Source organism: Myxocyprinus asiaticus, chromosome 29 (genome assembly GCF_019703515.2).
Source record: "Myxocyprinus asiaticus isolate MX2 ecotype Aquarium Trade chromosome 29, UBuf_Myxa_2, whole genome shotgun sequence".
Classification (NCBI taxonomy): Eukaryota; Metazoa; Chordata; class Actinopteri; order Cypriniformes; family Catostomidae; genus Myxocyprinus; species Myxocyprinus asiaticus.
The window spans coordinates 18,165,388-18,177,162 of record NC_059372.1 but is presented as its reverse complement, the minus strand read 5'-3'; the positions used below and the strand labels follow the sequence as shown (position 1 = coordinate 18,177,162).

Sequence of the window (11,775 nt, the reverse complement as noted above, 5' to 3'; positions counted from 1 at the left end):
ATCTTCTTTTGTTGACAAAGTTCTGCATTTGGATCCTCACTCTCTCACCTCTTCCCTTCACAAAACCCTGACACATGCACAATGTCACAACTTTGCTTACATTTGATTAGTGACCTAAAAATAGTGCAAATTTCCTTTTGTTTTTCAAATGTTTCTCTTTATTGGTGTCATTTTAAATTTTAACGTGGTCTCAGACTTTTACATCAAAAGTTTTATAGCATAGTCATGACAAGGTAACTTAAACCCATGGTCACTTAAGCACAGTTTGATAGTCTGATACTTGTTTTACCACTTTAGAGAGAAAGATGCTGAGTTCAACCAGAAATGGCCACAGAACACCAAAGCCAAGGGGAATACAGCTCATAAGATCAAGAAGCTGGAGGTGTCTCAAAAGTCTTTGCAGAATGCCCAAAAGATGTACAAGAAGCATAAAGTAGACATAGGAGAACTGGACAGGGAGCAGGGTTCTGTGGAAATGGCAAGACACGAGTTTGAAGAACGAATGGAGGAAGAAGCCCAAAGTCAAGGCCAGGATCTGATACTTGAAGAAAACCAAGTTGGAGCCTCATAATCCCCATAACATATGGATGAATTTTTATGCCTGTTTTCATATTTCAGTGTATCATTTTACACTCATACTGTTCTCTCAGGTGAAGCAGTATCACAGGCTGAAAGAGGAGACTAGTAACCAGGCAGCAACCTTGGCTCAAGAGCTAGAGAAGTTCAACAGGGATCAAAAGGCTGACCAGGACAGACTGGATCGGGAGGAGAGGAAGAAGATTGAGACAGAGGTACAATAAGGAATGAATGGAAACACTGTCATTTTGTGCTTCAGACACAGTTAACTTTGTATGATGGAAAACGTATAACTGTTTGTGGTGATGGGGGCATGGTTGTGTGTCTGTTTGAGGGAGAGAGGGAGTGGTGTAGCTCTTCAAGCTGGCTGACATGATTTCTAACAGCTGTTTCTTGTTACAGTGATAGCGGAAGAGACCTTAAAAGCAGCCAAAACACGGTGGAGAGGCAGAGGGAACGACACTAGAGTGCAGTGACTGGCGTGCCTTATTGTGTGTTGTATTATTATTATTATTGTGAAGCTGAAGTGTTCGAGAAGTTTATTAAGAGTTTTATTGCATTGAACTGACAAATAAGAAAGCCCTGAGAAGACTGAACTCTAATGAACTGAAGGCAGAGAATAAAAGCCTACCTGATGCGTATCACTGCTCCCCATCTACTCCTTCCATACCCGAACCTTTAAAGAGTGTTACACTGGTGCTGAAACCTGGGTACGCCTGGAAGGAGTTATATCGTTATGGAGTCTTCACCACTAGCCGAAGTGATCCAGACCCTCGCCGGCATCCAACGGAATCAACACCAGGCCCTCATCAAGCTGCGGCTGGAACAGGAGCAGCGTTTTCAACTCCTGCTCCAGGCCCAAGCAGAAGACCAGCAGACGTTTTGGAGCCTGATCACACATGATGGGGCTGTGGCTGTGACACCAGAGCCCACACCAAACATCTCACTGATCACTCTGGTTAAAATGAGCCCTACCTCGATCTGTTCGAGAAGACAGCCGAGGTGTGGAGATGGCCGCCGGACCAGTAGGCTGCCCGCTTACTGCCTTTGCTCTCTGGGGAAGCACAGCTAGCGGCTCAACAACTCCTAGCCGCTAACCTCCTCGTGTACACCGATCTAAATAGAGCCATCATGCAGTGGGTCGGTCGTAGTCCAGAACAGAGTCGCCAACACTTCCGTTCCCTGAGGCTGGGAAGGCAAGGTCGCCCGTTCGCCTTCATGCAGAAGCTCCAAGATGCTTGCCGGAAATGGTTGCTGGCTGAGGGGACCCGCGGCACCCAGGACATCGTAGATCTGGTGACACTGGAGCAGTTCATTTCCCAGCTTCCTCGTGGCATGTCCGAGTGGGTCCAGTGTCACCATCCGGCATCGCTGGAGGATGCGGTCCAGTTGGCAGAGGACTAAATGACGCCATTTCCAGGAACCACCGAAGTGGAGTCTCTCTCTCTCTTTCCCCCAAACCCCACCCCCTCCTGTCCTCTTTCCGTCCTATCCCTGCACCCAGGACAGAGGGCAGTACCATGCCCAAATCTCTTCCCCCTGCTAACCCTCTCTCTCTCCGCTATCCTTCCCAGGTTGGCGAGCCCAGTCCCACGGGTATGGAAAGAGGAGACGGGGAGCATTGACACGCTTCAGGTAGGCTTTTATTCTCTGCCTTCAGTTCATTTGAGTGCAGCCTTCTCAGGGCTTTCTTAATTGTCAGTTCAATGCAACAAAACTCCTAATAAACTTCTCGAACACTTCAGCTTCACAATAATAATAATAATAATAATAATAATAATAATAATAATAAAACACACAATAAGGCACGCCAGTCACTGTACTCAGGTGTCGTCCTCTCTAGTGTGTTTTGGCTGCTTTTAAGGTCTCTCCCTGCTATCACTGTAACAAGAAACAGCTGTTAGAAATCATGTCAACCAGCTTGACGAGCCACACCACTCCCTCTCTCCTGCAAACAGACACATGACCACGCCCCCATCACCTCACTGTTTTATATCCCTTTTCAGATTACAGGCCAAAATCAAGCAAAAGATTAGAGAGAATCAGAAGCGATTGAAAAGGTGGAGGACTATATTGCAACCAGCAGGTACTTTAGAGATCATTATAGATCCTAAATGATTAAATTAATTATAAATTATAAATAGAGATCATATATATAATTCTGACTGTAAAATGAGATTGGATGAGCAACGTTCCCTGATGTAAAACAGTTTATATACATAACCCTGTGACCGCACATCACTTATCTATTGTGAATTCTCCAATATTATATTACATCTTAGATAGATTAATAATACCATTTCTTTATAAATAAATTAAGGTTGATATTGCTTGTTGTCAACTGAAAACAGCCTACAGAAGCAGTCTTAAGGTTAAAGAATGATATAATCTGGAAGAATCGTCTATTGTGATTTAACTGTATTATTATTATTAATAAATGTAATATTGAATATTTGTGTCTTTTATCATATTGTTGCTGCTTTGTGTCATGCCTGAAAACATCCCTACTTTGTACATGCTACTTTTGCTTCGTCCTTTTAAATATCATGTCATGGACAGCTTGGATTTTTATCAGTCTCTGTATTTCTCTCATTAGACAGTCTCTGGATGAACAGAAGCACATGGAAGAAGAACTGACAGAGGACGTGGAGCTGGCAAAAAGAAGGATTGATGAGATAAGTATGGAGTTGAACCAAGTAATAATGCACAACACACTCTTAAAAGTATAGACACATTCACACATACTTGCTTAGTTAAAACATTTCACCAAGATTGTTGCTTTGATGATACTGGCCATTGGTGATGGGTCAACTTGGAGATGCTCGCATTCACAGGCAGGAAAACAGCCGTCAGCAGAGAAAAGCTGAAATTATGGAGAGCATTAAACGGCTCTACACTGGCTCAGTGGTGAGTTTACTGGCTGTGGTATATAGAGTTTAGTTTTAAGGGGATAGTTCACCCAAAATTTACAATTCAGTCATTTTCTCATCCTAATGTTGTTTAAAACCTGTATGACTGTCTTCCGTGGAGGACAAAAGGAGATGAAAGGCAGTATGTTAGTCTCAGTCACCATTCACTTTTATTGTATGGAAAAAATATTCAATTCAAGTTAGTTGACTGAGACTAACATTCTGCCTAACATCTCCTTTTGTGTTCCATGTAAAAAAAAAAATGTCATACAGATTTGGAACAACATGAAGCTGAGTGAATTTTCATTTTAAACGTGAATTATCCCTATACTCTTGGTTCAATAGAAGTTAAGCTCAGTCGACAGCATTTGTGACATAATGTTGATTACCACAAAAATTTATTTTGACTCATCTGTCCTTTTCTCTAAAAGCAAAAATAGAAGTTACAGTGAGGCACTTACAATGGAAGTAAATGGGGCCAATTTTATGAGGGTTTAAAGGCAGAAATGTGAAGCTTATAATTTTATAAAAGCACTTGCATGAATTCTTCTGTTAAAATGCATGTATTATTTAAGCTGTAATGTTGTTTAAATCGTAATTTTTAGATTCGGTTTAGTGTTTTAGTGTTTGTTGGCATTACACCGTCATGGCAACAAAGTTGTAAAATTGGATATAACTTTACTCCGAAAAGGTTAGTAAGTAATTTTGTCACACTAAAATCATGTTAACATGCATATTGTTTATGTCTTGTGGCTATACTTTTGAAACAGGGAGTATTTTAACATTTACAGATTGACCCCATTCACTTCCATTAAGTACCTCACTGGAACCTAGATTTTAGATTTTATTTATTTATTTATTTATTTTAAAAGGAGGGGCAAGTCAAAATGATTTTTTGTGGTAATCAATATTATCCCACAAATGCCATCGATTGAGCTTAACTTGTTTTTAACCCAGAATATTCCTTTAAGCTTGGAGCAGAAGCTTTGAAGATTTTTCTTTGCTTTTGCGTAAAAATCCCTTTTAAATTTCTACATTCAAACCTTCGTCTGTGCCGTATGGCAGACTGATCGACTTACACCAGCCAACCCAGAAGAAATACCAGATTGCTGTGACCAAAGTCCTGGGAAAAAACATGGATGCCATCATTGTGGACTCAGAAGACAGGCAGAGATTGCATCCAGTACATCAAAGAGCAAAGAGGAGAACCAGAAACCTTTCTGCCTCTAGACTGTTTGGAGATACAGACAGATTTTAATAAATCATTCATTAGTCTGAAGTGGTCTGTGGTTTTCTATGATTTAAGAGGTCTGAAGTTTTCTCTCTGAGAGGCTGAGTAGCATTGAGGGGGTGGCAGAATTAGTTTCACTGGACATATGCTTGTCTCCTCTCTCTCTCAGGTGAAACCCACAGATGAGAAACTGAGAGAGCTTCGAGGGGCCAAGCTTGTGATTGACGTGATCTGCTACGAGCCTCCACACATAAAGAAAGCCCTCCAGTATGTCTGTGGGAATGCTCTAGTGTGTGAGAATGTAGAGGATGCCCACAGGATTGCCTTTGGAGGGCTGTACTGTCATAAGGTTAATATACGTATATAATTTAATGCATTTGAAGCACAATGACAAGATATATTTTTCACACAAATTATTCATTTTCCTTTATGTCTTATTCTTTCATAGACTGTTGCCTTGGGTGGTACTCACTTCCAAAAGTCTGGTGTGATCTCTGGAGAAGCTAGTGACCTGAAAGCTAAGGCTCAACACTGGGATGAGAAAGCTGTGGACAAACTCAAGGAAAAGAAAGATACACTAACAGAGGAATTGAAGGTGACACGAACTATTTGGAAATGTTGACATTTATAGCTGGGTAATGTACCCTCATTCATCAATTTATGAAATGAAATTAAAGGGATAGTTCACCCAAAAATTACTTTCTTCCGTGGAACACAAAGTGAGATGCTAGGCAGAATGAAAGACAGTCACCATTCACTTTCATTTTATGGAAAATACATGCAATGGTGTAAGTGAATGGTGATTGAGACTAACATTCTGCCTAACATCTCCTTTCCGGTTCTGCGAAAGAAAGTCATACAGGTTTGGAACACATGACAGTGAATAAACTTCATAAACCTTTACAAGAGAGATCCAGATGGTTTCTTGACATAATTTTATGTTTTTCTAAAACGGGGGAAAAAACTGGTAACCTGTAATTGTTACCTAAAATGGCTATTTCTATCTGATCTAACACTTAAAATCAGTTTTGTTGGTGTACCTAATGTAATCAGGCTGATTCAGACATGTTAAATAATATTATTTACTTCAGTCAAAGGATTTAATCTAGATGTTACCACATGAAGCACATTTTTAGGTAAACAATTTATTTTTTTTTCAGTGTGGACTAAATATGTCTATTTAGGAGAAATCAAAGTTGGAGAGTGAGCTGGCTAATTTTGGCCCATGAATCAGTGACATCAAAAGAATCATCCATTTATGAGAAAGGGACATTACAGAGTTAAGAGACCATATGAACCTGGTAAGGATGGAAGTGAGATGATGGATTTAAAATAATTAACATTTTCAACCTGATAACTGTGGTCTTTCATAGGTGGAGGATGAGGTCTTTGAGTTCTGCGAGGAGATTGGTGCACGAAATATTCGAGAGTTTGACGAGGAAAAAGTCAAGAGGCAAAATGAGATCGCCAAAAAGTGGTAAACTTTTTAAAGGGATAATTCACCCAAAAATGAATGATCATTTACTCACCCTCATGCCATCCCAGATGTGTATGACTTTCTCTCTTCTGCTGATCACAAACAAAGATTTGTGCAAGTGAATGGTGGCCAGACCTTTGAAGCTCCAAAAATCACAAAGGCAGCATAGATGTTATCCATACGACTCCAGTGGTTAAATGTACTGTATGTCTTCTAAAGCGATGCATTCGCTTTGGGTGAGAAACTGATCAACATTTTCACACTTTCAGAATGTGAAAGTAGAGATTTATAGTAAAAAAAGGACTTAAATATTGATCTGTTCCCCACTCACACCTATCATATCACTTCTAAAGACATAGATTTAACCACTGGAATTGTATGGATTACTTTTATGCTGCTTTATGTGCTTTTTGGAGCTTCAAAGTTCTGTCCATCATTCACCTGCATTGTATGGACCTACAGAGCTGCAATATTCCTCTAAAAATCTTCATTTGTGTTCTGCAGAAGAAAGAATGTCAAAAACATATGGGATGACATGAGGGTGAAATGATGAGAGAATTTTCATTTTTGGGTGAACCACCCCTTTAATGTTACACTGACAGTGTACAGGATACAAAACACTCTCTCTGTCCTGATTTGGCTTGTGTAATAAGAGCATTGTAGGTTGGAGTTTGAGACACAGAAGACCTGTCTGGCATCCAGCTTGATTATGAGAAGAACCAGTAAAAGGAGGACCTGGAGAAAGTAATGATGTGGGAGTGTGAAGAAGGATGAGAATGAAACTGAAAGACAAAAAAAGTTGACAAAGAGAACTCAGAATGCGGATGTTAACACAGCCCAAGTATAGTTGGCAGTTAATCCTATGTTATGTGCTCTGTGTAACCAGTCTTGACAAGCAAAGCACCTATCAGTTTAATCTGAATAGCAAAATACTTCCTGTGATGGATATCTGTCAATCCCCACCATCTCAGGAGGATCACAGGCACATAAAGATTATTGATGAGACAGTGGCACAGCTGCAGGACCTTAAGAACCAGCACCTCACTAAGAAGGGAGAGGTCAATGACAAGAACCGAGAGATCCGAAAGAAACTAAGGGCCGCCAACAAGTGAGAGACAGAGCTTTTCACAGCCAGAGAGGCATAAAATAGATGTTAGATGCATTGTTTTACAAATAAATCTAGAAATATGCTTATAATATTAAATATCTAATATTATGTGTGTGCTGGTTTTAAAGGAATAGTTCCCCCAAAATGAAAATTCTGTCATCATTTACACAGCCTCCTGTTGTTGCAACCCCACATGACCTTCTTTCTTCTGTGGAACACAAAAGGAGATGTTAGGCAGTGTGTTAGTCTCAGTCACCATTCACTTTTATTGCATCTTGTTTCCATACAATCATAAGGGTTTGGAACAACATGAGTGTGAGCAAATGATGACAGAATTTAAATTTCTGGTTGAACTATCCCTTTAAAACCAGCACACCTTGTTTAGATTTATAAATCAAATGTGTTTGGTATTTATGTTATAATGTTAGAGCGTTGACGGCTTCAGAAGGAAGTGACAGCCACTGAGACCAAACTGGAGCAGAAACGCAGTGACAGACACTATTTGTTGCAAGCCTGCAAGATGTAGGACATTAAACTGCCTCTCAAATTAGGGAACATGGATGATATCAGCCAGGGAGAGGTACAGACACACACTTTTCTGCACAGTATATTCCTACACACATGCACTTCTTTTTCAAGCAATTACAGTTACCGTTGATGGATTATGTGCACATTAGTAACTTGATCCCTCCATGCAGGGAAGCTCACAAGTCAAGGATTCTCTCATCAGCCTGAAAGCATCGAGCTCTGTGCATGCCAAGGAGGCACTCATAGAGATTGACTACAGCAACTTAAATGAGGACCTCAAGGTGATTTAAATGGATGAAAGAGAATAAATGTTTATACAGCCCTATACATTGCGAGAATCACTCTAAATTTCGTGCTATGCAACTAAATTATGCCTGTTATTAGCCATTGGCTAGTAAATTTCAATGCCAGTAATGCGCCTTCCCTGTTGAATGCCTGTTGGAATGTAAAAGTGTTGCAAAACACAAGAGCTTGTAGATTTGAATTGTACAATAAATATTTGTACAAGCAAGTCAATACTTATTATGCATGTATAAGTTTGCTTTTGCCTTGTTCCGTGTATTTTGTGTCCGAAGACGAGATCCACACAACTGATTTTCAGTTCATGTCTCTTTTAATATACTTTCTGTTATTTACAGTCAGTTGGTGATCAAAAATGTAAAAATAAACATTAATTTATTAATAACACCTTGTACGGATGAGGTAAAAACAACTGCAACTTCTCTCTCGTTAATGTACGATTTGCTCATTTAACGTTAACATATGCTCGCAGAGCAGCTGTTTTCTTAAAGAGACCGTACCATTTTAGTGCTTGTTATTCATATCAATGTACTGTAAATTCAATGTAAATCACACAAGTGCATATAAAAATATTCAACAAAATGTAGTAATGTACTAAGTGTAATAAATGTGTAAATACATAAATATTTAAAGGCACAATCATACATTATAAAATTTTAACTTCAGAAAACACTGTAAATATTAAATAATTTAACAAATAGGCTCATGCCACATCTATGCAAGGGTTTGGTAAAAATGTTGTTTTATTTTTTTATTTTTGCATAGTAGTTTTAACACTTAAATTCAAATAATTTTTGTTGTATGTGTAATTCTATGTTCATTATTAGGTTCCAACCTTGTGAATATTTTGTTTAAAAAAAAAATGCGTATGAAATTTCAAATAGAGGCAACAGCTTGTATCATTATTAAAAAATGCAATTTCATGACATATGATTTGAAACAATGTGGAATTTGTATTTTTTTTTAAAGCTAAAATGTGAATTAAAATGATAAAAATGGCAATATAAAATAAGATGTACAATCCCACATACTATATTGTGTGAGGTCATACTATCTGTTCTATATATCTATACTATAGATATGTGATGATGTCTCCTTCTCATGATTTGCTTTATATATATTTTTTAATTTTCAGTTTCATTACATTTACATTTCGTGAACAGTATAGCGAGTAAAAACAAAAATGACAAAAACAACCTGTTTATAGGATGCTCTTTCAGAGGAGGAGATCAAGGCAGAGATGAACACTACAACAGAGGCTGAATGAGCAGCAGAGCATCCTGCAGAGAATCAGCTTCCCTAACATGAAGGCCATGGTGAAACTCAAGAGTGTTAGGGACAAGTTCCATGAGAAAAGTGATGGTGAGTCCAGGCTCATCTACCTGTAGCTAATCTTGAACTAACTAGTCTGCCTTTTGAGCTCCACAATAGTGTCTGGATAAAGGGTTTGGGTCAGGGTTAGATGTCTGGATTAAACGTGCCATACAGCCCTATCTCGGGGAATATATTGAGCCCAAATAGTAACTAATAGCTACAGACTGACAGATTGATTTTGAGATATTTCCACTAACAATTATATATGATATTGCTTTGCCATACAGAGTTTGAGGCTGCCTGGAAAAGAGCAAATAAAGCTAAACAGGCCTTTGAGCAGATTAAGAAGGAGAGGTTTGACCATTTCAATGCGTGTTTTGAGTCAGTGGCCACCAGCATTGATGAGATCTACAAAGCACTCTCACGCAACAGCAGTGCACAGGTTAACAATTTTTATTTTTGCATCAATAACACAAGTAGGATTTCTTGGGTTATTGTAAACAAGATTTCCTTTCCCTCATAGCTACAAACCTGCACCTTTCTTTGTCCTGGATGAGATTGATGCTGCTTTGGATAACATCAACATAGGCAAGGTCAATGTTTGTTAGTTTGACTCCAACAAATAAGGCCTCTTCCAAATGCAAATGCATGGATTTGGGTCACTCCAAAGAACTGAATGGCATAAATATGAAAATTTGTATTTAACTCCTTACTGTGCAGGTGGCCATTTACATAAAGGACCAGTCAGTTCAGAATTTCCAGGCTATTGTCATCTCTCTCAAAGAAGAGTTGTACACAAAAGCTGACTCCCTCATTGGAGTTTACCCTGAGGTATGTATTTCAGTAATGGGCCAGATAATGTAAACATATCAAAACTAGTAAACACATGCAGTTAATCCATTGAAATAAAACCCATTCCAACCTATTATCCTATTTATCTTCAGTGTTTACCATGTTGTAGAAACTGCAGCAATTTGTTTTAATATGCAACAGATAACATTTTGAAGTTGTGTTAATTCTCTAATAATAATAATACTAAATTAAACTCTCTTTTCATTTATTCACAGCAAGGAGACTGTGTCATTAGTAAAGTGCTGACCTTTGATCTTTCCCAGTATCTGGATGCTAATCCCAATGATTAGGTTGCTTTTATCAGAATGTATTGGTAGATAAGGGTTGAGAATGATCAATGTCATATTTGCAAAAAACATTTACAGTCATACAGTATTACAGTCATGTTTAGAAATATTTTTCATTTTAATGCTGAATACTGCAAAACTGCTATATTGTCTAATGGATGCCAAATAGTAAGCATGATTGTTGAAATACTAAATCAGCTGTTGTGCTGTGAATAGCCTACAGATTAGATTCTTATGAAAAGCTGTTTATGTTCAGTTAAACTGGACAGACTAGTGCAGTAATTTTGCATATGGCCAATGTTTTGTCTACACGTTCTAAGTGTTATGTATTGGCTTGTGTAACATCTTGCACTGAAACACATTAAAGAGTTAACACAAAACATCTTAGCTGCCTATGGTCAATTGTGCCTTGTGGATTTCAGTACAGTGGGGAATGTCCAATATGTACATTTATTTTATGATTTGCTTTTCTTTTTTAGAAAATAATGTAAAACATGTCATGTATATGTAATCTCTGTCTATTGTAATAATGTCTGAGATTGAAAATAAGAGCTTGTGTCATTTGTTTTACTCAGTCAACACAAATGCCATCCTTAATGTTACATGCAACAAAGAAACTAAATATGAAAAACAAACGTAATACATTTTAGACCAAACAGCCTTTGTACAATATAAAAAAAACTTGTAACCCGCAATTGTTACCTTAAAGGTATAGTTCACCCAAAAATGAAAATTCTCTCATCATTTACTCACCCTCATGCCATCCCAGACAAACGAAGATTTTTAGAAGAATATCTCAGCTCTGTAGGTCCATACAATGCAAGTGAATGGTGGCCAGAACTTTGAAGGTCCAAAAGCACATAAAAGCAGCATAAAAGTAAGCCACACATCTCCAGTGGTTAAATCCATATCTTCAGAAGCAATATGATTGATGTGGATGAGAAATACATCAAAATTTAAGTCCTTTTTTTACTATAAATTCGCCTTGAGAATGTAAATCGCCAAAAAAAAAAAAAAAAAAAAAAAAAATTTGAAAATGGAAATTTATGTTAAAAAAGGAATTAAATATAGATCTGTTTCTCACCCACACCTATAATATCACTTCTGAAAATATGGATTTAACCACTGGAGTCTTTTTATGCTGCTTTTATATTAACCTTTAGAGTTTTGGCCACCATTCACTTGCATTGTAT

General features: G+C 38.1%; 1 pseudogene; it reads left to right on the top strand.

Annotated features, from left to right (window-relative positions):
• The first annotated feature begins 225 nt into the window (after positions 1 to 225).
• On the top strand, positions 226 to 11,131 carry LOC127420211 (structural maintenance of chromosomes protein 1A-like; annotated as a pseudogene).
• The last annotated feature ends 644 nt before the right edge of the window (positions 11,132 to 11,775 follow it).